We start from the raw sequence: 24,765 nt of genomic DNA, 5'->3' as shown, positions 1-24,765 counted from the left end.
ACCCACTGGAAGAAGGGGTGGAAAGATGACAGTATAAGAACACATTCAACAGCAGAAACACCAATATGACACCACCAACAAGACCAAAACATCCCAATGCAGATGAAGCAGAAAAGAAGGACCCGAAAACAACATTATGAAGATGTTAGAGACCCACAAAGAGGAAACAAGAAAATCCCTTAAAGAAATGGAAGAACAAAACAAACAAATACAGGAAATGGAGGAAAAGACAGAGCAAAAAAAAATCAAGAAATAAACAAATCTCTTAAAGAAAGCAAGGAAAGCCAAGAAAAAACAACCAAACAAGTGAAGGAAACAATGGGCTTGAAAGCTGAAATAGAAACAAATAAAGAAAAAACAGAAAGAGGGAATGCTGGAAATAGAAAAACAGGGTAAACAATCAGGAACTACAGATGTAAGTATAATCAATAGAATACAAGAGATGGAAGAGAGAATCTCAGGTGATGAAGACTCACTAGAATAAATAAAAAATCATTGACTAAAGAAAATCTTAAGTCCCTCAAATCCCTAACACAAAATAGCCAGGCAATATGGGACACCCTGAAAAGGCCAAAGCTAAGAATAATAGGTATAGAGGAAGGCAAAGAAATACAGCTCAAGGGTACAGAAAATATACTCAACAAAATCATGGAAGAAAACTTTCCCAACCTAAAGAAAGACATGCCTATGAAAGTACAATAAGCTTACAGAACACCAAATAGACTGGACAACAAAAAGAAGTCCCCTTGACACATAATAATCAAAACAACAAACTTACAGACTAAAGAAAAAATATTAAGAGCATCAAAGGAAAAAGGTCAAGTAATATATAAAAGCAGACCTATCAGAATCACACCTGACTTCTCCATAGAAACTCTGAAAGCCACAAGGTCCTGGATAGATATTCTATCAAGACTAAGAGACCACAGATGCCAGCCTTCTATACCTAGCAAAGCTTTCAATCACTACAGATGGAGAAAACAAGACATTCCATAACAAAACCAAATTTAAACAATACAAAGAATCAATGTAACAAACAGTTGGTTCTTGGAGAAAATCAACAAAACAGGCAATCCTTTATCCAAACTAACCAAAAGGCAGAGAGAAAACATGCAAATTAACAAAATCAGAAATGAAAAAGGGACATAACAACAGACACTTAAGAAAACCAGAGAATATTCGGGTCATACTTTGAAAACATGTGCTCCACAAAATTCGAAAATTTAAAGGAAATGGACAAATTTCTGGATAGATATCACTTACCAAAACTAAATCAAGAGCAGATAATCAATTTAAACAGGCCTATAACCCCTAATGAAACAGAAGCAGTCATCAAAAGTCCACCAACCAAAAAAAGCCCGGGGCCAGATGGTTTCAGTGCAGAATTCTACCAGAAATTCAAAGAGCAGCTAATACCAATACTCCTCAAAGTGTTCCACATAATAGAAGTAGAAGGGTCATTGCCAAACTCTTTTTATGAGGCTACAATTACCTTAGTACCCAAGCCACACAAAGACACAACTACAAAAGAGAACTACAGACCAATATCCCTCATGAACATCGATGCAAAAATACTCAATAAAATACTGGCAAATCGAAACCAAGAACACATCAGAAAAATCATCCACCAAGATCAAGTAGGCTTCATCCCAGGGATAAAAGGATGGTTCAACATGAAAATCCATCAATGTAATCCACCATATAAACAAACCGAAAAGGAAAAACCACATGATCATCTCACTAGATGCTGAAAAGCCTTTGACAAAAGCCAACACCCCTTAATGATAAAGGTTTTTGGAGAGATCGGAGATAACAGCAACATATTTAAACTTAATAAAAGCAATATACAGCAAACCAACAGCCAACATCAAACTAAATGGAGAGAAACTCAACATGATTCCTCTAAAATCAGTAACAAGACAAGGCTGTCCACTCTCTCCATATCTCTTCAATATTGTACTTGAAGTTCTAGCTAAAGCAATAAGACAACAAAAGGAGATCAAGGGGATACAAATTGGAAAGAGTCAAACATTCACTATTTGCCGATGATAGTTTACATAAGTGACATGAAAATTTCCATCAAGGAACACCTAGAGCTGATAAACACCTTCAGCAATGTGGCAGGATACAAGTTTAACTCAAAAAAATCACTAGCCTTCATATATACAGCAGATATATGAGAAAGAAATCAGAGAAACATCCCCCTTTACAATAGCCACAAACAACATAAAATATCTTGGGGTAATGCTAACCAAACAAGTGAAAGACCTGTATAACAAAAACTTTGAGTCTTTAAAGAAAGAAATTAAAGAATATATCAGAAAATGGAAATATCTCCCATGCTCTTGGACAGTAGGATCAACATAGTAAAAATGGCAATCTTGCCAAAAGCAATCTACAGATACAACTCAGTCCCCATCAAAATACCTGCACAATTCTTCACAAACCTTGAAAGAACAATACTCAACTTTATATGAAAAAACAAAAGACCCAGGATAGCCCAAAACAACCCTGTACAATAAAAGAACTTCCAAAGGCATCACCATCCCTGACTTCAAGCTCTACTATAGAGTGAAGATCTTTTCCCATTCTGTGGGCTGCCATTTTGTCTTGTTGACTGTGTCCTTTGCCTTACAGAAGCTTCTCAATTTCAGGAGGTCCCATTTATTAATTGTCGATCCCAGTGTCAGTGCTAGTGGAGTGAAGTAACCCAGTCACAAAAAGACAAGCATGGTATGTACTCACTCATATGGATATTAGACATAGAACAAAGGACTCTCAGCCTACAATCCACACCTCCAGATAAACTAGGAAAAAAGGAGGACCCTAAGAGAAAAGTGCACCGTCCCCCAAAGAAGGGGAAACGGACAAGGACTCCTGAGCAAATTGGGAGCATGGGGACAGAGTGGAGGGAGGTAGGGAAAAGATAAGGGGAGGAGAAGAGGGGGGAGGAGAACAAGAGGGATCAGGAAGATTGTAACAGAAGAAGAATAGAGGAGAGCAAGAAAAGAGATACCTTAATAGAGGGAGCCAGTATAGGTTTAAAGAGAAATCTGGCACTAGGGCAATATTCAGAGATCCACAAAGGTAACCTCAACTAAGAATCTAGGCAGTAGTAGAGAGGCTGCCTTAAATGAACTTCCCCTATAATGAGATTGGTGACTACCTTAATTGCCACCCTAGAGCCTTCATCCAGTAGCTGATGGAAGCAGAAGCAGGCAGCCACCACTAAGCATTGAACCATATATTCCTGGAATCCAGTTGTAGACAGGGAGAAGGGATGAGCAAAGCAGTCAAGACCATGCTGGAGAAACCTACATAATCAGCTGACCTGATCTAGTGAGAACACAGGGACCCCAGTCATTAAGCTGGGGAACCAACATTGGACTGAACCAAACCCTCTGAATGTGGGTGCCAGTTAGGAGGCTTGAGAAGTCTATGGGACCTCTAATAGTGAAACCAGTGTTTATCCCTAGTGCACAAATGGACTTCAGGAGCCAATTCCCTATGGAGGAATATTATTTTATCCCAGATACATAGAGTAGGGCCTGTACCCTCCCCCAAATGACGTGACAGACTTTGATGATTCCCCCATGGAAGGTCTCAACGTCCTTGAGGAGCAGGTGGGGGGGATGAGTTGGGGGGGTTAATAGGGGGGATGGGAGGATGGAAGGGAGATGAAATGGGGGGATTGGTATGTAAAATGATTGCTTCTAAATAAAAAAGCCACAGCAGTATTACATAGAAATACACACCTAGCTGTAGAAAGGAAATGAGCACTGAGAAGATCTATGCATCCTTAGACGATGGTATTTGATGAATATGCTTGGGACACATGCTGGGGAAAGACATTATTTCAATAAAAAGTGCTGGGGACCTGAGTTGGAGATGTGAGTTTTCAGCAAAGTGTTACAATGTACTTCAAAAAAATCATTCTTTGTCTGTCAGAACAGTTTAAAATTGACATCATGTGAGAATTCTGGGTGTTTGTGAGGAAACTCCAAGAAAACAAGACAAAAACTATGAATTAGATTTCTTCAAAGCACAGAATTGTTCTTGGGATATGTTTTCATGCTCCTCTAAGATGTAGTGGATAGGAGTGTGTTTAGCTATTGTTACTCATATGCCTCTATGGAAAAACATGTTTTCACACACATGCTTGTCTTTGTGATTGTGTATTTTACTCAGGTAATTCTCCTTGACATTCAGAGTGTAAAAAGTCTGATGCTCTGAATAAAGTTGGCTATTGTATGAGACTTGAGTCTGCCTCTTATAAACTCCATTTTCCCAGGTTACATCACCAAGTAGAGTTGCTAATAGAGTTTTATTATTATATTTTGTTAAACTTTTCCTGTGTTTGACTTACACTCTAAAATTTATAAAATATGTAGACATAGGATAAATACAGTGTATAAAGTAGTGTTTGGTCCTACCTATGACTGCCATTAAATAAGTATTTATCCTGCAATCTTACATTGTCTCAAATTTTAAAGTACACATAGTGCAAACAACAAGCAGTATACTTATTCAGAAGAGAGAGAAGAAATACTCCACCATAGTAGGCATACAATCCTTCAGCCCAGTGGGGCTGGGAAGAGAAGGCAGTCTCAGTGCTGCCCAAGAAAGCACAAAGGCATCCTCAAAAAAAGTCACTAAAACACTGCCAAGGGAATCACCAAGACAAGGAGAAACTGAATCAAGACGAAATGAAGGCGATGCCAAATGAGCAAGCTACAGTTAGAACACTGCTCCAAAAGCAACTAGACAGCAAAGGAGACAACCAGAGTAAAACATTAAGCAAGGCACTACTTGGGAGCAAACTAATCACAAGAGTGGATTGATGTTTCTAGAATGTTCATTTAGAAAGGAGTTTGACTTTAAGAAGGACCTGTATCTTGCAAGAGCATGTGAATGAGTAATGAAAGGATGTGATGAACTGTCCAAAAGCTGGAAAGCTGTGTTTGGGATAAACCATCAAATGAAAATGTCATTTTGGTGCTGAGTTTGAAACATCAATCTATGCTGACCATCCAGGAAGATGGAGTCAGACCTAGCCACACCTTCTATCCCAGCCACCCTCTGTTCTTGTAAATTGGATTTTCCTGGAACACAGCCATGTTCCCTTCTATGTGTCCATGGCTGCTTTTGCACTAGAACCATGAGCTTGAATAGCTGTGAGGGAAGTGGTATGATTGCAAAACCTAAATATTTACTTTGGTCTGTTGGAGAAAATCTCACAGATTTCTTCCTTGAAGAATCAATGAAAAAGAATTCTTCTGGTATTTTCCCCCTTTTATATGGTTGCATGTGGTGGGGGAAGTGATCGAATTAATGACCTGCCCAAGTGACATTTACTGAATAACTTTTCCATTTCATTAGCAATAAATAAAATATCTCTCCTGTTCAGAAATTCTAGTTGTTAAAAGGAAAGAGTAGATGTTTATAATTAGTGACATTCCATGTCTGGTACAGGATAAGACCACAAGTCTGAGGAAGATACCCATGCTCAACACATGGAAGGGACAAGGAACACCCAAAGAGGCCAATTACACTCCCTAATAACTCTACTCATTTGATACAAGTAGGGTTCAGCTGTCTCAGAATAGACAAAAAGAATAAGAATGACCTGATAGGGCTCTTCCTGGATACAGGGAAGGGTAAAACCACAATATATCCATTTTGGCTATGGACTCTTGTTTTAGCCAAACCTCCCGGTGCAGGAGGGAGCATGACAGCCTGATTGTCTGGAACACTAGGCTCTTTTAAACCTTTTAGGACCTCCCATACCTTCCCCCAAGTCCTACTGGAATATATGAGCAGGTCTTTCAGTTTCGTAGTGTTTCAGAAAAGCTCAAGTATTTGGCACCCAGCACCTGGAAACAGGCAGTAGAAGAGGGGCTAGGTTTTCCCAACTCTCAAAACCAGGCTGCTGAAAATCCTGTGGGAGTCTGCAGCCTGAAGGAAAAGAGAGTGCCCAAGAGTAAGATAGGGTGTCCTAAGTACACCTAGACATAGCCAATAAGAGGAAAGCAACAACAGGAACACTCTGCATTAGACCTAATTGTGGGAGAAACCATAACATATTCATGACTCTGTCTTCAACAATGTAGCTTCATTTACTATTCATTTTCAATATCAATCACAATTCCCTCTCCTTCCCCTCCTCCTGCTTCCCCTACACTCCCATCCCCATCCACTCCTCAAAAAGGGTAAAGCCTCCTATGAGGAGTCAACAAAGCCTAGCACACTCAGTTGAGGCAGGACCAATCCCCCAACCCACCTCCAGGCTGAGTAAGGCATCCCACCATATGTAATGGGTTTCAAAAGCCTGCTCATGCAACAGGGGTAGATCCTGGTCCCACTTCCACGGGTCCCACAAGAAGACCAGGCTACAAAACTGTCACCCACCTGCAGAGGGCCTAGTTCAGTCCCATTCAGGTTCCTCAGCTGTTTAGAGGCTATGAGCTCCCCAAGTTTGGCTCAACTGTCTCTGTGAGTTTCCTCATCATGATCTTGACCCTCTTGCTCATATAATCCTTCCTCTCTCTTCAACTGGACTTCCATAGCTCAACCTGGTGCTTGGATGTGGATCTCTGCATTTGCTTCCATCAGTTACTATGATGACAGGGTGGTCATCAATCTGATTACAAGGGAAAACCAATCCAGGCATTTTCTCCACTATTGCTAGAGGTCTTAGCTGGGGTTATCCTTGTGGATTCCTGAGAATTTCCCTAGCGTCAGCTTTCTCCCTAGCCCCATAATGGCTCCCTCTATTGAGATATCTCTTTCATTGCTCTCCCACTCCATTCCCCCCACAACTTGACAATCCCATTTGCTCATGTTCTCATTCCCCATCCCCATCCCACTACCCTCCCCATACACAGTTTACCAAGGAGATTTCATCTATTTCCCCTTCTCAGGGAGATTCATGTATTCCACTTAGGGTCTTTCTTGTTACCTAGCTTGTCTGGAGCTGTGAATTGTGGTCTGGTTATCCTTTGCTTTACATCTAGTAACCACTTATGAATGAGTATATAACATGCTTGTCCCTCTGGGTCTGGATTACCTCACTCAGGATAATTTTTTCTAGTTCCATCCATTTACCTGCAAATTTCATGATGTCATTGTTTTTTACACCTGAGTAATACTCCATTGTGTAAATGTACCACATTTTCTATATCCATTCTTCAGTTGAGGAGCATCTGGGTTGTTTCCAGGTTCTGAATAATTCTGCTATGAACATAGTCGAGCAAGTGTCCTTGTGGTATGGTTGAACACGGTATATGCCCAAGATCAACCACGTAGCTTTGCAGAGTAGCAATTTCTTGTTCCTGTTAGTATCCTATCTTGTTCTCAGAGCTGAGACTGAGATCAGTACAGGAGGCAGACAGAGTGGCACACAAAGGACTCAGGAGCTGTTGAATCAAATCTGGCACTTGATTTGTTTCTGGGCTTCTTTTTCTGACAGTATATATTGTTTTTCAAGCTACACAAAAAGATTTTTATTAAAGAAGAGCAATTAATCATATAACAGAATGATGAAAATCAGCCATGAATATTTACATTCCGAGACAGGATATTCAGATAAATGCAATATTGTTTGGACTCACTTTACTGTTTGTTCACAGAACTGCAGCACTAATCATGTATTCCTACACTTTATTTATTTAGCTCTAACTATGATGAGTACCACTTCAGTGTAGTAGGGTATACATGTTTCCAGATGTTTACATAAAAACATCATGTGGCTATGTTCCATGAACCATTAGAGCAGTGGCACATTATTAGAGGACATGGGTCTTGGGGAACTCACTTATGTTGGACACAAGTAATCTGGTAGGCTAAGGCCAGAGCTTCTCCACTATGCCATATGTACAAATGTCTTGATGTGGAAAGGACAGAGTCCTAGAATAGAAGCTGTGGGATGGTGGAAATGGGGCCACATTTCTTAGTGGTCAGACTCTTGTCTTACAGCTTCATGAGACTCTTTTAATTTTTCTACTTAAGTCAGAAACATCTAAAGCAGTGTTACAATCGTCTATAAAAACCTTTGTCTAACTAATAAATCTCTATAGCACAAAATGACATGATCACATGTAGCATGAAGGTAAAGTCGGATCTCTTGAGCATTGAAAATGACTCATGCCCAGGTCCAGGGCCAATGCAGCTGTCACAGATGCAGCTCCAAGCACACTGTCTCCTCATTCTCGAGATTGTCTGAGAGAAGTTCCAAAAAGAGCTGTTTCTACCTCCTTGCTTTATGTTTAACCCCGATTTATTTCTCTAAGTTATTAAAGCTTTCAACAACAATGAAAAATAGAGGATGGAGGTAAGAAAACAGGGCCACTTGGAATGTTTTCCTGGTACAAATATGGGCTAACCTTTCCAGGATGCCTCCCCAAACAGTAATCCACAAACAGAATAACTTGAAAGGGACAGTACCTCAATTAATGATGATATTTGACAAGGATGACTTTGTGTGACTTATAAACTCTATTATGTTATTGTACACCCACATTATAGTGGACTTGAGGAATGTGTCATAAAGGTTCTAGTATACCAGTGGCCAGAAGATCAAAAGGTCAAACCAAAACAAATAAACAAAAATATCATTGCTCTCTTATGGTGAAAATAATACAATGTTCAGATGGATTCAAATAAACACACAAAAACCCACATATTAATGTAATGAAATTGAAATGGTGAGAATCATAAAGAATGCTGTTGATAACAGAAGAAAAACATCTCCATATCCCAGAGATACAAGAGAAAGCAAAAGCAGTTCATTCACATAAAATATGACCTTCTGAACACTGCCAAGGTCAGTGAGACCCAGAGTAATCAGCTTTATCTAAAGCTAGTTTGTTCACTGCTTTTCCCTAGTTGTCCCTGTTCCTATTCCTGTCTGTTTGTAACTTTTGTGATTACCCAGAACCTTCTAGCTCTATCTTCTTACCACATGCTTTGTGATCTTCCTTACAACAATTCATGCCTAATAGGAATAGAGGAGAGCAGATGGTAAAGTTACTGATGCTCCTATTTTCTGAACGAAAACATTTTCTCAGCTCCTCGGCCTACTCTCTTGTTCTTCATGGTGTCCCATTCTCCCATCCTCCCATCCCCCCCCTCTCTCTCTCTTTCTCTCTTGCCTGTGGATCTGGATGTAGAACTCTCAGATCCTTCTCCAACACCATTCCTGCCTGAATACCACCATGCTTCCAATCATGCTGACAATGAACTAAACCCCTGAAGATGAAAACCAGCCCAACTAAATGCTTTCTTTTATAAGAGCTGCCATGGTCATGGTGTCTCTTAACAGCAATAGAACTTTTACTTAAAAGGTGACATGGACACATGCCTTTTAGTTCAAATTGCAAGAGTCTTTTTCACAAATTTGTCAGAAATTTTTTGACCATCCCTTGTCTTCTCATATTTCTCTTTTTATGGGAAGTTGTCACAAGCTTTCCTCTTTCCACAGATAACATGATCTCATCAAAGTCAAATTACAGGTCAAAGACTAATATAGCTTTAATCAATGTTCCATGTTATGTTTTTAAAAAGTGGAATCTAAGTGCTTTAATAAATTTGAAAGTTTGCTGGCATGGATTAATGCAGTAAACTTCAAGATTACCTTCTGAAAGAGCAATTATTATTTTTCTCTGGATACACAGTTGACAATGCCACACAACTTCCAGAAATAACGATGTTTTGAAAAACTTGCATTGTCATAGAAACAGGAACTAAGTAATAAGTTTAAAAATAATTTAATACAGAATAAAGCATAGTTTCAGATCAGAAATAAATGAGTATATGCTTCAGTTTCTAATGACCCAGATGATAAGAGAATAATTTAGAGAAAACAAAGTATCATTGATATAGTCCTACTAGGAAAGAATGTTAGAGGCCAGGCTTCATCAATCTTGCTAGGAAAGGGTACCCTAGCCTGTGCTGCATCTTCTGTTTAAGTCATTTATCTCATTTAGCCCTTTGTTTACAAGTTCATTTTAAAAAAGAAAGAAAGCTATATTTTTTTTTTCTGAAAACTTTCCATGGTGTGATTTTTCTGTTTCTCTGGAGGTCACTTTTTTACATTTTGGAAAAATCTTTGTAACATCTGATTGAGGGATTTGGATATTAGAGAAGCATGAAGTGGAGAAACACAAAATAGTCCATGACTATCTTAGTTGGTGTTTTATTGCTGGGAAGAGAGACCGTGACCAAGGCAACTATTATAAAAGAAGTAATTTAATTGGGGCTTGCTTATTGCTTCAGTTTTTTATCATCATGGCAAGAAGTATGGCAGAATTCAGGTAGGCATGGTGCTGGGGAAGGAGCTGAGAGTTCTACAATCAGATCCACAGGCAACCAGAAGCAAGAGAGAGGTGGGGGAAGGGGGAAGGGAGGGAGGAAGGGAGGAAGGGAGGAAGGGAGGGAGAGAGGGAGGGATGGAGGGAGGAAAGGAGAAAATGGGCCTGGATTGGGCTTTTGAAAACTCAAAGTCTACCCCCAGTTACACAATTCCTCCAACAAGGTCACACCTATTCAAACAAGGTCAGACCTCTCATTTCCTCCCAAGTAGTGCCACTCCCTGATGACCAAACACTCAAATGTATAAGCCTATAAGGCCCTTTCTCATCCAAATCACCACTATGCGCAAATCTTTACATTAATTTTCAATTTAGATCACTAATTGACCAAAAGAACCAGCTGGATTTATTTAGACATCTCAAGAAGGAAGGTAATTTTATAAATAAGTAAGCTTAAATTCAAATTTATTTGTAGCTATCAATCACTTCCAAGAATCACTAAGGGTATTTCTTTCCAAGTTCTACTGTTTATATCAATGCATCAATTCTCTGAGAATAAATGGTAAGAGACAGCTGTATAGCTCCAGATGATATTAGGCCATGTATTTATAACAAGGTCCTCCAAGGACTTAAAGTTCAATCACATGTACAATGTCCAAGTTACATCTGTGTCCAAGAATAACTGGGTATAATTGGAGAAGTGTCTTTGCCACAAGCTTAAGAAAACTTAAGACTTGGGGATGAAACTTTTTTCTGGCTATACTGGCTCCATGTTTCTTTTCGGAACTTTCCTGAACCAGGAAACAGTGGAGACATGATCCCCAGTACTGTGTTCATCACTTGAGAAGTCTGTTTTTCTCAACAGTTTTCAATGATTCTAAATTGCATGCACTTCATACACTCATGATTTTAATTAACTTTATGTTTTCTATTTACAGTGTCAATCCACTGTCATCAATTTCAGGATCAGCTAGTAGGATTCCTAGGAATGCTAGATTTGCTTGCATGACCTCAGGCCTTCATCAAAGAATGACCGACAACCCAAGCCTGAAAAGGGCAGACTGGTCTCAGAACTCACAACACTTGCTCCAGGTTATGTCCTTGCCAATGCCAACATGCATGTGGGTAAGCAAGAATGTCCTTACTGCCATCACCTGGGTAATGTCAATTTCATTGATGTATGCTGCTGCCTGGGGCCATGGTGATGTCCCAGATGAACTGGTGTCTAGAATCACTCCTGATTTCACATAGCCCTGAAGCAGCCAGAATCTGAGTTGATATCCACAGCTCCTGTTACCACCAAGGGCTGAGCAGATGCCTGGAGTCTGGTCAGTTACCTGTGACCATGTTGGTGCCCCATGATGCCACCAGGGCTATACTAATTGTCTAGTCCCAAGCTGCTGCTAAGGGCTATGTCTGGGTCCATAAGCCTGATGCAGCTGGAATCTGTGGTGATATCCATGTATCATGTTACCACAGGAGACCATAGGAACCATGCATGTTGAAATCTCAGTTACCCCAGCTCCCAATGCCACTAAAACAAATGAAGGGATTTTGGAGAGACTGGAAAGACAGAGGAACACATTGGTCTTTTTGTTTATTTTGTTTTGTTTTTAATTAATTTTGGGGGGAAAGTTCTTTTGGAGGGAGCCCTGCAAGGGTAAGGGGCAGATATGGAGGGACTGGAAAGCAAGCAGGATTAGGGTACATGATGTGAAATTCCCAAAGTATAAATAAAGAGTTGTGTTATAAAAATAAAAGATTAAAGGGGAAAAAAGAGTATCCTATGAGCTTGTAAAAGGGAAGAAGGGTCCAGAATTGAATGAAAGACCCACAAGAAACCATTTCTTTGTTGAGAGGGAATAAATCAACAGGTTTGGTAGAGAAACAGACAAGAGATAGTTACACAAACAGGAAGAAGCAGATATTTATGCAATAATGCCACTGTCTGACCAGGAAAGTAGCTCCCTGTTCATGATGCAACTACAAAGATAGCACCACAGCCTTGCTTCTCTCAGCTTAACTTCCTAACACTTCAATGAGCTGCCTGGTTCCCCCTCTTCACATTTTTCCTGTTCACCTCCTTGCCTTCCAAGTACAGTATTTATACAACCAACAAGATTTCTTTTCATTGGTGATATTTGGCCCTGGGGTTATAGTTCTTATACTCACAATGTTTTGATTGTGACATTTTAAGCCTAACATGGCCCTTTCTTTCCAAAGCTACATTAGTATAGAAAAGACTTAGCAGGCAACCCAGACAGACACACCTACAAGTTCATTGCCACAAAAATGTGAATTATTTTCTTCTGCATATGGGGATTTAAGTTATTGAAGAATTTCAGATTTTTATGAGCATTTAAATTTTGAGTTTTCCCTGGGATCTGGGAGCATCATATTAATTCTTTTCAAATTATTGTAATATCCATCTTCTACCTAAATAGAAAGGTACCAAATCAGAACTATGGAAACAAGGGCCTAGAAGAAGGTAGCAAATTTGGACTTCATAAGAAATAATCATGAAATTATCATGGAGAGCAAAGAAATAAAAAAAATATATGTAAGTAGGCCCCAAATAACCTGCTTGTTTTCAGTAATATCCAGGAACTGCATAATCTGCAGAAGGGCATCATTTCTTCTGCACACCTACCCAACCACCTGGAAGACCAGGTAGTTTTAGAAACCACCAAGACTGCACCAGGTGCCTTGGCCCAGAGACCCTTCCACAGCCAAAGACAGCTTTCTGATCTTGTTGCAGGTATAGACATGCACATGCATGCTGGAAAGGAGCCTGTGTTTGTTTTTCCAGGGAGGCCTTCTAATTTGAGAGTTAATGATGACAGCAATTATGCACCAGCCTTTCTACAACCAACGTCTGCTGGCCATAGGGCCACATAAATTAAAGCCACGGATCCTGAACATTGGTATATTTCATTCTCCTTGTGAGTTTCCAAAAGTTATGAAGCTGTATGCTCAGATTCTTCAGAACATAGACAGACACATACTAACAAAACTGAAGTCTTCCTCTTAAAAAGAAGGATTTGGGCCTTTCTTGTCATTAAAAATATCTGAAGTTATATTCATCAATAAATTATAGGGTACAAAACATCATAAAAATAAAGTGTAATTACATAAGCCTTGTTTTAACTTTGCAATTTAAAGAACATTTTCTTTTGCTGTCATCTCCATCCTTTCAATCCATCCAGCCTCTCACACTATGGTAAGTTTGCAATTCCTCACTGCAGAGTTACTGCCCCTGAAGCACCCAGATCACTCTCCAGGGCTTAAGGTCTTTATTCAGAGCATCTGTTGGATCTCTGTTATCATTTGCAACCAAAGATTAAGTTTAGCTTTCCCACACTCCCCTGTGCTGGTAAAGTAATTAGTGCCTAGGCAGAGCCATCCCAGTGGGACTGCAGGACTCTGCTGGGTGAGAAAAGAGGTGAGGAGACAGGGGCCCTCCAGAACTCAGAGGGAAGGTGGCCTACTCACCCAGCTACTTACCTTGAATGCTTACAAGGTCCTTTAAGAACTTGGATGGATGAAAGGTCTTCAGCAGTTTTGATAAATTACTTCATAGTGTTTGGACACTCACTTTCTGCAGTGCTGTGTAAATTACAGGATTAGATCAATCAGAATTTTGCAGAAGCAGCTAAAAGCATAGGCAGTCTGCCAGCCATAAATGAAAGCTATTTTCTTTCTTGTCCTTTCTTCATGGTTGCTGTCCACAGATCTATAAAACTTGTAGGCTTGAAGCTAGAAACATACTCTACTATTCTGAAAAAGGTCAAGAAACATTTCCTTTATGTAACGAAGATTTTAATTTGTTTTGTCATTATACCATTGATGGTGTTTAGTATTGTACAAACCTTATGGAAGACTGAACAGAGTTCTACATCTCTATTTTGAAACAGGACTGTGTATGCACACTATAAGAAGTAGCAAGGCATAATGATGATGCACACCTTTGATTCCATAACTTTGGAAGCTGAGATAGGGGGATTACAAATTTGAAGCTAGCCTGGGCTATACAATAGGACCCTAACTAAAAACAAAGTATATGTCTGACAGAGAAAAGAAATAACACTCAGATAACTGTCATACTAAGAGGAAGATTTGTCAGATGATCAGACAAAGCAAGTGTTCATGTTTCAGGTAATTTCATAAATTCAAAGACAAGGAAAGTGTATGTATATACACTAACCATCAATGATTGTAAGCAGAGAAATAAAAGAATGCTGAAAATGAAGTTTGCTTGATTTCACAAGGCTGTAGGTAGCCCTCATCCTGTCCCAGACAAGGCAGCATGACCCCTGAAGGCCAGCCACACAATGCCAGTCCATACAGAAAGGTTCCTCTGGAACTTTGCCTGAATTTACCCTAACCATTGCAGTCTGAAATGCAAACTTTCTCTTGTATTGAGATCTTTCTTAACAGCTTTCATTTTCAAGTTTTATATCTTCCATTGAATAGAATCATATGAGATACTGAAATGGTGGTTACTCTTCATGTTGAAAAGTAATTATTTTGTTATTGCTTTGTTCTCAGTTTTCAAAACATGGGGAATGAGAACTTATTTTCATGGCATTGCTCACAGAACTCAGAGAATTGTAGTTCACATACATTAATCATCTGAGTGGCTCCCGCTTAGCCCTAATGCTCAGACTGTCTTCAAGATTCTGGTCATCCCACCAGGAGGAAGGAGACCTTCGAACAGTCCCTCATCCCTGTTCCTGTCTTGGGCCAGGATCCTTCCCAGCCTTGACAGAGCCAGAGGGGATTGAGGGCAGAGTCACACTCTTTCTGTAGAAAGAGCATCAGTGGGAGGAAGTGAGTTACTTGGGCCAGCTTCCCTTTCTGCCATCAGGTTATTAGCTGTTTTCCAAATTTTATGATTTTGGTAAGAAGGGTTCACTAGTTAACTTTTACTAATCTGACAGTGCTTATTGTCTTCAAACTGTTAAACGGCTGTGAACTCCTGTGTGACCCAGTGTAGGAAGACTGTATTTGTTCTCTTGGTGAAAAACTGTCTTAAAGCCCCAGTATAGAAACATACCAAAACAAGACTTCCTTACAAGCTCTTTCTACCAGACCTGTTCCACCAGGTTGTTCACTATGAAAATGAAAAGCATCCAGAGTCAGTCTGAAGTGGATCTTGCACACAAATGGCCTGAGATGTCAGGACACTTTACCATCAAGGCTCAATAAAGAAGTAAAGTATGACTGAAAGTTATGCACTTAAAATAATATTTTATTTTATTGACTCTGTGTGTGTGTGTGTGTGTGTGTGTGTGTGTGTGTGTGTGTGTGTGTGAGTACATGTGTGAGTAAGTATGTATGTGTGGTGAACATATGTGTATGCGTGTGAATGTGTGGTAAGTGTGTGTAGGCGTGTATGCCTGTGTTTGTGTGAATGTGTGGTTGCATGTGTGTATGTGTATCTATTTGTGTATGTGTGCACATGCTTGTGTGTGTATGTGTGTGTGTGTGTTTTGTGGTGTGTGTATGTGTGTGTACACGTGTGTAATGTGTGTGGGTGTATATACATAGGTAAGTGAGTGTGTGCATGTATGTTTATGTGTGTCTGTGTGTGTTTGTGTGTGAAAGAGCAAGAGAGAGAGCGAAAGAGAGCAAGAGGGGGAGGTCAGAGGAAAACTTCAGAAGTCAGTTCTCTCCTTCCAGGTCATCAGGTTTTATGCAATTATGGCTTGAGCCATTTCATGAGCCCAAGCTTAGAATTTTTAGTCAACAACTTCAGGAAAAACTAAAGGATATCAGTCCAGGAATTATATGATGGGGATCCAACACAGTGGCTGCTTAGAATATTGTTCCCCAAGCACAACAGCTGTCACTTTTATTGGAGCTGTGACCATTTGAAAAGAAGTTGCAAGCTCAGGACTCTTGACTGTTGAGGCTTCTGCATAGAAAGGGAGAGGGTCACTGAAGCCTGTCCTGAGATTCTAACCACTCTCTTCTACATCTTCAGGCAAGTTTTATATATTTTTGTTCTGTGTTGCCTCATGGTCTTGGGAAGTGCTCTAGGGTAATGCACGTAGAAGGTTCATTGCAGGGGAAACTCCATCTATGCTGCTATGGTGTTACCCATACTCTTGTATGTAACTCCTCACCCATGCACTTTAGGTAAGCTCAACAAACTTAGTGAGTTCCCAAGTTGAACTTTGGTGAAACCATACTTTGTTTTCTCACTGGTGACCTATGTGTATGCCTCTCGGGGGAAAGAGTTCCTCCAACAATGATAGAGTGCTTACTTGCTTGCTTAGCATGCAAGAGGACCTGGGCTAAATTGCTAGTACCAAAAGGAATTATTTGAGGACTGAATTTATCTTTTGGATCATAAGAGGAAATCTGTAGCTATGCTGGTAAAGAGGGAAGTATTCGTTGTATTTAATAGACTACAAAGTTATTGACTGTAAGGAACTATCATAAATTTGAAAACTCAAGCTTGAAATGAAAGGTTATAGGTCTCCCGAATTGATTAAAAATACATTAAGAACAAAACCAAATTTCTTGAAGCAATTATAAAGTATTAAAAAAACTCACTGAGTTATATAGACATTGGGTGTGGTTAAATTTGGTGTGTGATGTTTTTATTCTCTTGAAAGTTTTTTACTAATAAAGTGAAACTAATGGTGTGTATATGCTGGGTTGCTGTTCTAGCTCCAGGCTTAGACAGCCGGGTACCATGAATCCTGTTCTATGATATGGGAATTCCTGCCTAGAAAGAAACCCACAGTTTCACTCCTGACTATCAGAATTCTCCTGACCCCCATCATACCATTATGCAAGATATAGTAGTTTTTATAGCCACGACAGGAATTCAGCTAGGACTCAAAAGCAAGCTTGCAGATACAAGCAGGGTCATGTGTCCCTGCCTCAATTTACTTCCCTCCTTACTTTCTTATACCAGACACTCAGCTGTGACTGAAGGTCTGTTCTAACAATCTCTCTTAGAGATTTAAGTTAGCTTACTGTACATCACTTAAATCCAAGTTCTTTCAAAGTGGCATGTCCAGCAATTAATGACGGCCGGTAAGCATCTCTCTGCTAAAGGCACACTCTGCCTATGTGGGCCTAATATGAAGATTCAGAGAGAAGCTGAGCTTCTTACCAAATAGAATGTCATGACTGAGAACAGAGGAAAAATGTTTTCTCAACTCGCCAACTAGCACTTGATTTCTTATGGTGGTGAAAGAGGATACCCAGCTCTTCCACAGACCACATGTCAGGTTTGATGTGAACTTCAATTTGTCTTGATTCGTTTTTTAATTCAAATTTCTAACCTCTACAGATTTATTGGCCTGTCTTCTATATTTTATTAAGTATCTTGATATAGTTTCTTAAGAATCTGCCTCCTCAACATTTTTAGATGTCTCTTGGAACACAGCACGTATCAATTCAATAACAAAGTAAAAGACATTCATTTAAAGCTGAATGGGGATGTAAAATATGAGGGCCTGATGTTCTGATAAAGGATCAGGAGTATCTGGGGCTACATAGGACAGTCATGATGGAAGCTGACCTCTAGTCTTCTGCAAGGTCCAGATGGGCTGTCCAAATTACAGCAGACTGATTCATCTTCATCCAGAACATGGAAACAACCTGGAAACGGAAGGACTGATTGTACCCACATGCACACTAGTCTTCAGTTTGGTGTCACCCTACACAGAGCATTTCTTCATGTAAAATTCCCAGTTGTTCCCATCAGCCAATTAGGAGAAAATGGTTGTGTTGTTATTATTGTTGTTAAAAATTTGCTTTGTTGGTATATTTTTTTAGCCAATTAATTCTAGAACTCTCTATTTCTATGTTCACTATAATCATGTAACCCTTGGCCAAAGTTGTTTACCCAGTTTCTATCCACCATTTGGATTACAGATAAAGTATGGCATCCCTTCCTAGAATATAATATCTGGAGACAGCAACCTTGGTGAGATTCCCTCTAAAGAGATTTGGTGGACCCTCAGAAGGTTGTTCATATAAAGGACTTGCCTTCTATATATTTCTATTGTGATTTTTGCTTCATTTTTCTAAGCCAACTGCAAATCCAGTGACATCTGGCCTTTGGTAGTTATGATCATAGGAGTCACTGACATCTAGGGAAAAGTAGTCCCCAGATCAAAGAAGAGAAGTTAATATATCAGTGATGGTTTTTCAGATAGCTTTCCAATAACCAAAGAAGCCTGCTTGAGACTCTTCTCTTATTGCAGACCCAAGCAGGACCTGGGGCAGAGAGAGAAGCATGGTACATGGGAACCCCAAGAGAGACTTTTGTAGCAGCAAGGAACAAAGCTCTATTCCCAGACACACCCTGCACTATCAAGTTGCAGGCTGGAATGTTTACAGCTGAGTTTTAAAACCCTGACAATGAGATTCTGCAATGGAAAGGCTGCCAGACCTTTAACTATAGTGACGCCACTATAATATTTATAAGTACCTTATACTCTTTCCAAACACATGTGCTCATTACTTATGTCTCTGCTTCTGCCTCACTTCTGGGGAAAACTCTCTGTATAAACAAAACAGATTGGTCCGCTTATACTTCTAAACTCTAATTGCCCTCCATCTCCATCTGTCAGAAGAAAGCGAGCCCCAGGGCTCAGGGCTGAAGCCTGCCCCACCATACAGCACCCAGGAGCACACAGGTTCCTCCTGTTTCCTTCACTGTCAGTACTGGTCAGTGCGCATATCTTACAGTGTTTGCCTGTAATTCTTTCTTTCAATTAGGCACCTGAGGGAAGAATAACTGGCAGGCTGGAGACAAGCCATGAACCCACTGAGTCTGACAGATTCTGACCATCAGGCAGGTTTTAAGTAAATGGGACCAGGCACCTCACATCAGTGAAAGGCCACTCAGAGTGCTGACAGCTTATCTGGTTCAACATAAGTGGGATTCCAGGGAAATTGATTGCTTAATACTGATGAGGAATGACAAGTGTTTCCTATCCCTTCTGTGCAAACCTCAAGACAATTGTCTGCCCCACAGTCAGGCTGAGATGCTGAGCTATGGACATAGCCATAACCTGCAGGTGAGAAAGAGACTGACAAAAAGAAGCTAGCCTCATGGTGACTCGGTCACCAGACATCCATCTTCTGAGCAAAAAGGAGAGGGGAAAGGGGCTTCAAAATATTTCCAGGCTGGCCAAGGCCAGCTAGGGGCCCAGCCTTTAAAATGTTGACGGAGACTTGTGCCCCATGGCCTAAGACAATGCAAAGTGAAGACTGTGGAGGCAATTTCATTTCTAGATTCTGAACTCTTAATGTCAGTAGAGAACTGTACCACTGAGCCAATCTATCAAGGCTCTTAGAACTCCAGGAACATAGACTGGTATGAACAAGGCTAGTTTTGGGAACAAAGCTCTGAATGTACACACACCACACAGGCACACAGCAAGAGGACACACATCATACCACAAACACACCAACCAACACCATCTCTTAAAGTTCAGACATTAAATCCCAATGCTAATGATAAACCACACCTTATGGAACATATAAGAACACAGAGTAATTAACTTGTACAACAAACATTCTTCAAAGGTATTTTAGTTAGTGTTTCTGTTGCTGTGGTAAAAACACCATGATCTAAAACAACTTGGGAAGGAAAGGGCTTATCGCATCTGACAGGTTATAGTCCATCATGGAGGGAAGCCGAGGCAGGAACTGAAGAAGACACCCTGAAAAAAAAATGCTGCTTACTGGTTTGTTCCCTGTGGCCTTCTCATCTGGCTTACTTATACACTCTAACAGCATTTTCTCAAGGAGGGCACCACCCCCAGTGGGGAAGACCCTCATGTACCAATCATTAATTGAGAAAATGCCCACATACATGCCCAGAGGCCAATCTCAATTTCTTAGTTGTGTCTTGGGCTACCCATCTCTGGTGTCTAGCGTTTGTGTTAACAAAAACTAACAGGTTAAGTTATTCAGGCAACTTGAATGCAGCAAAGTACTTCACTAAAATGCTATCTCTAATGTAAAGCAGAAGATTCCATCAGTTTGTATCTGCTGTTACTGACAGGAAGTGAGATCTTGGATACTCTGAGTGGAGGACCTGAATTCATTCCTTTATGCCTCACACCCTAAAGTCCCTACACCACCCAGTGACGGCATGAGCTGAGAGCCACGCCTCAGGCAGTCATTTCAGATCGAGGCATCTCTTCCTTCCAGTGCCACAAATATCATGCAGGATTCCTTCCATGGTAGAAAATCCTCATATTCAGGAAGAGATACTTGTTCACCCCATCTTCAGGACAGTGTCCACCTTTAGTCTGTTCCATAGGAGTGTGCTCATAGTGATGCACACCTCACCTGTAATCCATGGGGGTATGGCGGCATAGCCTGTCAAAAGCAGGTGGCAACCACTGAGAAAGAGACTCTGTTTCTGTTGCCTCCTAATCAGAAATCATTCTCTAGAGAATTGCATCAAGTCCTCAGAAGGAAGGTGCACAGTTCTGATACAAAAGCTGTCCATTAGGAAACAAAGTAAAATGTAAACCCTCAATGTCCAATGTTCCCTTAAAAATATGGTGATATTCATGGATTATTTGCTTCATTAAGCCACACTCCCTGATCCAATAACATATTTAGTTCAAGAATCAGATTTCATATCTGAAAGTATGCTAAAATTAATGTGAGCATCGCTCGAAATGGATCTTCCTCCTCTAAACAATCATCAGGAAGATGGAAAGGAATTACAGTCCGTGTTAATTAGCTTTCTGTAAATACAACAAAATGAAACAAAACACCATGTGAGATCATGAATTTATAACACAAAATTGTTTATTAGGCTCACAGTTTTAGAGGCTCTGGTCCATGATCAGCTGACTATGATAGAGTATGGGCTAAATCAAGCAACCTACTCCATTGACAGAGAGAAAGAACAGGTGGAGGTTGAGGTACCACTGTCCTTTTCAAGACACACCCTCGATGATCTAAGACTGTCCACTGACCCTCATGAAGTTTCTAGCATCTCTGCAACAATACTCCCCTGCAGTTAAGATTTTAATAGATGTGCTTTGAGGATCATTCAGCCTACAAACATAGCACAGCCATCCCTTAGTACTTCTAGATTCAAGGACTCCAAGAGGATACCAAACAACACAGAGGTCCAAGTCCTTAATACAAAGTATTTGCATATAATCTGCCTACATTCATCTATAAATGTTAAAGAATTTCTAGATGAATCAAAATAATTATTGCAATGTAATAATTAGCATGCTATAACTGTTTAGGAAATAATTGATATAACTTATTACTTAGGATATTATTTGAACATGTTCACCTAGATATAAATAATTTTCAAAATGCTTTTTTCTATGATAGACTGAATCTTGGGTACAGAGCCTGTGGCTACAAGGGCCAACAGTACTTAGAAAATTGAGTTTCCAACAGAGTAATCTGAAATGGCTGAAAGACACTTAAGAAAGTGCTCAAAGTAAGACCACTCTGGAAATCAGTATGGTGGTTGCTCAGAAAAATAGGAATCAGTATACCTCAAGATCCAGCCATTCCTCTCTTGGGTATATACCCAAATAGTGCATGTTCATACAACAAGGACATATGTTCAACCATGTTCATAGCAGCATTGTTTGTAATAGCCAGAATCTGGAAGCAACCTAGATGCCCCTCAACTGACGAATGGATTGAGAAAATGTGGTACATTTATACAACGGAGTACTACTCAGCAGAAAAAAGCAATGGAATCTTGAAATTCGCAGGCAAATGGATGGAACTAGAGGAAACCATCCTGAGTGAGGTAACCCAGTCACAAAAAGACAAACATGGTATGTACTCACTCATATATGGATTTTAGATTTGGAGCGGAAGATTACCAGCCTATAATCCTCTTCACCAGAGAGACTGGGAAACATGAAGGACTCTAAAGGATAAATGGTCCCCAAGAATGGAAGTGGCATGAACTCCTGAGCTAATTGGGAGCATGAGGGTAGGGCGAAGGGAGCTGCTACAATAAGAGCAAGAGAAGAGGAGTAGAGGAGAGGAAATGGAGGGGGAGAAATATTGAGTTGGGGGAAGAATAGAGGAGAGAGAGCAGGATGAGAGATACCATATCAGAGGGAGCCACTATAGGTTCGAGAAGAGATCTGGAACCAGGGAGATCTCCAGAGACCTACAAGGATGACACAATCTGACAATCCAGGCAATGGTGGAGAGGATAACCTAAAAGCCCTTCCCCTAAAATGAGATTGATGACTTCTCTTTATGCCATCCTAGAGCCCTCATCCAGTGGCTGATGGAAGCAGAGACAGACATCCACAGATATACACTGAGCTGAAATCGGGAATTTAGTTGAAGAGAGGGAGGAATGAAGAGTGAAGGGGTCTGTACCAGGTTGGAGAAACCCACAGGAACAGTTTGCCTGAACAAGGGAGAGCACATCGACCCCAGATGCTGTCGGGGAGGCCAGTACAAGACTGATCCAGACCCCTGAACACGGATGTCAATAAGGAGGCCTCTGCACTCCAGGGAGCCTCTGGTGGTGGATTAGTATTTTTCCGTGGTGCAGGAGAGGACTTTGAGAGCCCATCCCACGTGAAGGGTTACACTCTGGCCCTAGACACATGGGGAAGGGCCCAGGAGCACAGGAAGATTTGGTGGACTTTGCAGAGTCCCCGTTGAGGGTCCTACCCTGCCTGGGGAGTGGTGGGTGGATGGGGTGGGGAGTAGGCTGGGGGTGGGAGAGGAGGGATGGGGGTGAAGGGAGGGAGAGGGAGAAGGGACTAACAGGTGAAACAAGCTTGTTCCCTAACTTGAACTAATAAAGAAAGAAAGAAAGAAAGAAAGAAAGAAAGAAAGAAAGAAAGAAAGAAAGAAAGAAAGAAAGAAAAGAAAAGAAAGTAAGAAAATTGAGTTTCTCCTTCAAGCCTGATTCAGACTTATTCTTCCAGTCAACAGCAGAGGTAACACTGTGTAAGTGGGCATGTGACTGCATAAGAAACAGCCTGAAAACAACTCTCTTAAACAAATAAACAACTCAATGCTTGAACATTATGTTCCTAATCTCTGAGACCATTAATCACATTCAAAATATTTCTTTAAAAGCCTGTAGTGAAGGAGTGAGAAGTGGGGGAAGGGAAGGAAAATAAACTCTGAAGTCCAGTAAGAATGGGGACACATAGAAGATGGAAATCCACCTCACCTCCCAAAAAGAGCTCAGGAAGCTAGCAAGACATGCCAGTGGTATGATGGGGCACCCATGATGAGAGTCAAAGCAGGAATGACTAAACACTCAGCATTCAGACAGAAAACCCATGAAGGAAACTGAAAGAATTTCCCTCCCTGTACATTTATGTCTACTGCTTAAGGAAAGGGAAAAAAAAAACAGGCATCACCTATTTGAGTTTGCCAAATGTGTTTATAATGAGGAGATGTGAATATAGACTTCATGGATGCTATTATAAGAATATGATATATAAAATTATATATATTTATTTATCTATATTGTATATAGGTATAAAAATAGTATATAATGCACTCAAGATATAAAGTTGAAACCAGTTGTGTGCACCAACCTCCACCTCACAGTGCCCTTCAAGCCTGGGTTGCACATTGTAGGTTGCAACAATCTGCAGCTGTTCACAGAATAATAATCAACCAGACCTTTATTTCTTTTACCTGCTTTCCCTAACATTTCCTTTGCAAAACTCCAGATCCCCTTCCAGATCTTAATAACTTCATCCTTATCTCACATTCATGAATCGAATGGTTTGTTTTCAAAGAAATCTAAGTGTGAGGTTACAAGGCTGCACTAAACCATCTTCCATCTTGTAGTAATGAGACTATCTTGCAGGAAGCCAAACTGGGTATCATTGTGTATTTTTGTGTATCCTGTTCATGACATGAAACAGTCATAATTTATAGCAGCTAGTGAAGGGATGAGATGTTATCTTTCATTTTATTTATTATTTTTAACGTTTTAATTGAAATAGAATTACGCCATTTCACCCTCCCTCCAAGTTCTCCCAGTTACCCTTTCTCAAATCCTTCCCCTGCATCTCCACTCTCAAGTTGCTAGCCTCTTTTTATTTGATGATATTTGTTACAAATACATATGTGTGTACACAAATATAAATATATAAACAGACTTGCTAGGTCCATTTTTGTTATTTGTGTACATAAGATTCCAAGGCTGACCACTCTGCATTGGACAATCAATAAAGGGGCTCATCCTTGGCAATGGCTAGTTCTTTTCTTCCCAGTAGTCAATAATTACCTATAGGTCTTTGTCTAGGGTTAGTGTTGTAATTTAAGAAAAGCACTGCTCGAGAGAAAGATGCCATGAGACAGGGTTCAAGCAGAGGGGTTCTTTATTAGGGAAAGGGATCATAAAAGGGGGGAAGGGGAGGGGAAAGACCAGTCTCCAGAGACAGGAGCAGTAGTGGAAAGGAGAGAGGAAAGAGGGGGAGAGAGAGAGGGAGAG

General features: G+C 40.4%; 1 long non-coding RNA gene across 1 annotated transcript in view; it reads right to left on the bottom strand.

Moving 5' to 3' along the window:
• Nucleotides 1-24,765, bottom strand: part of LOC113835460 — a 42,986-nt gene that overhangs the window by 9,478 nt on the left and 8,743 nt on the right. Inside the window, exons 2-3 of the long non-coding RNA XR_004769998.1 lie at nt 17,848-17,927; nt 13,812-13,913 (exon numbers count right to left, since the gene is read on the bottom strand). This is a non-coding gene — a long non-coding RNA (uncharacterized LOC113835460). The remainder of the gene's footprint in view (nt 1-13,811; nt 13,914-17,847; nt 17,928-24,765) is intronic.

Source organism: Cricetulus griseus, chromosome 4, assembly GCF_003668045.3.
Source record: "Cricetulus griseus strain 17A/GY chromosome 4, alternate assembly CriGri-PICRH-1.0, whole genome shotgun sequence".
NCBI classification, from domain to species: Eukaryota; Metazoa; Chordata; class Mammalia; order Rodentia; family Cricetidae; genus Cricetulus; species Cricetulus griseus.
The sequence above is the reverse complement of the archived record's forward strand: the minus strand, read 5'-3'. Positions and strand labels throughout refer to the sequence as shown.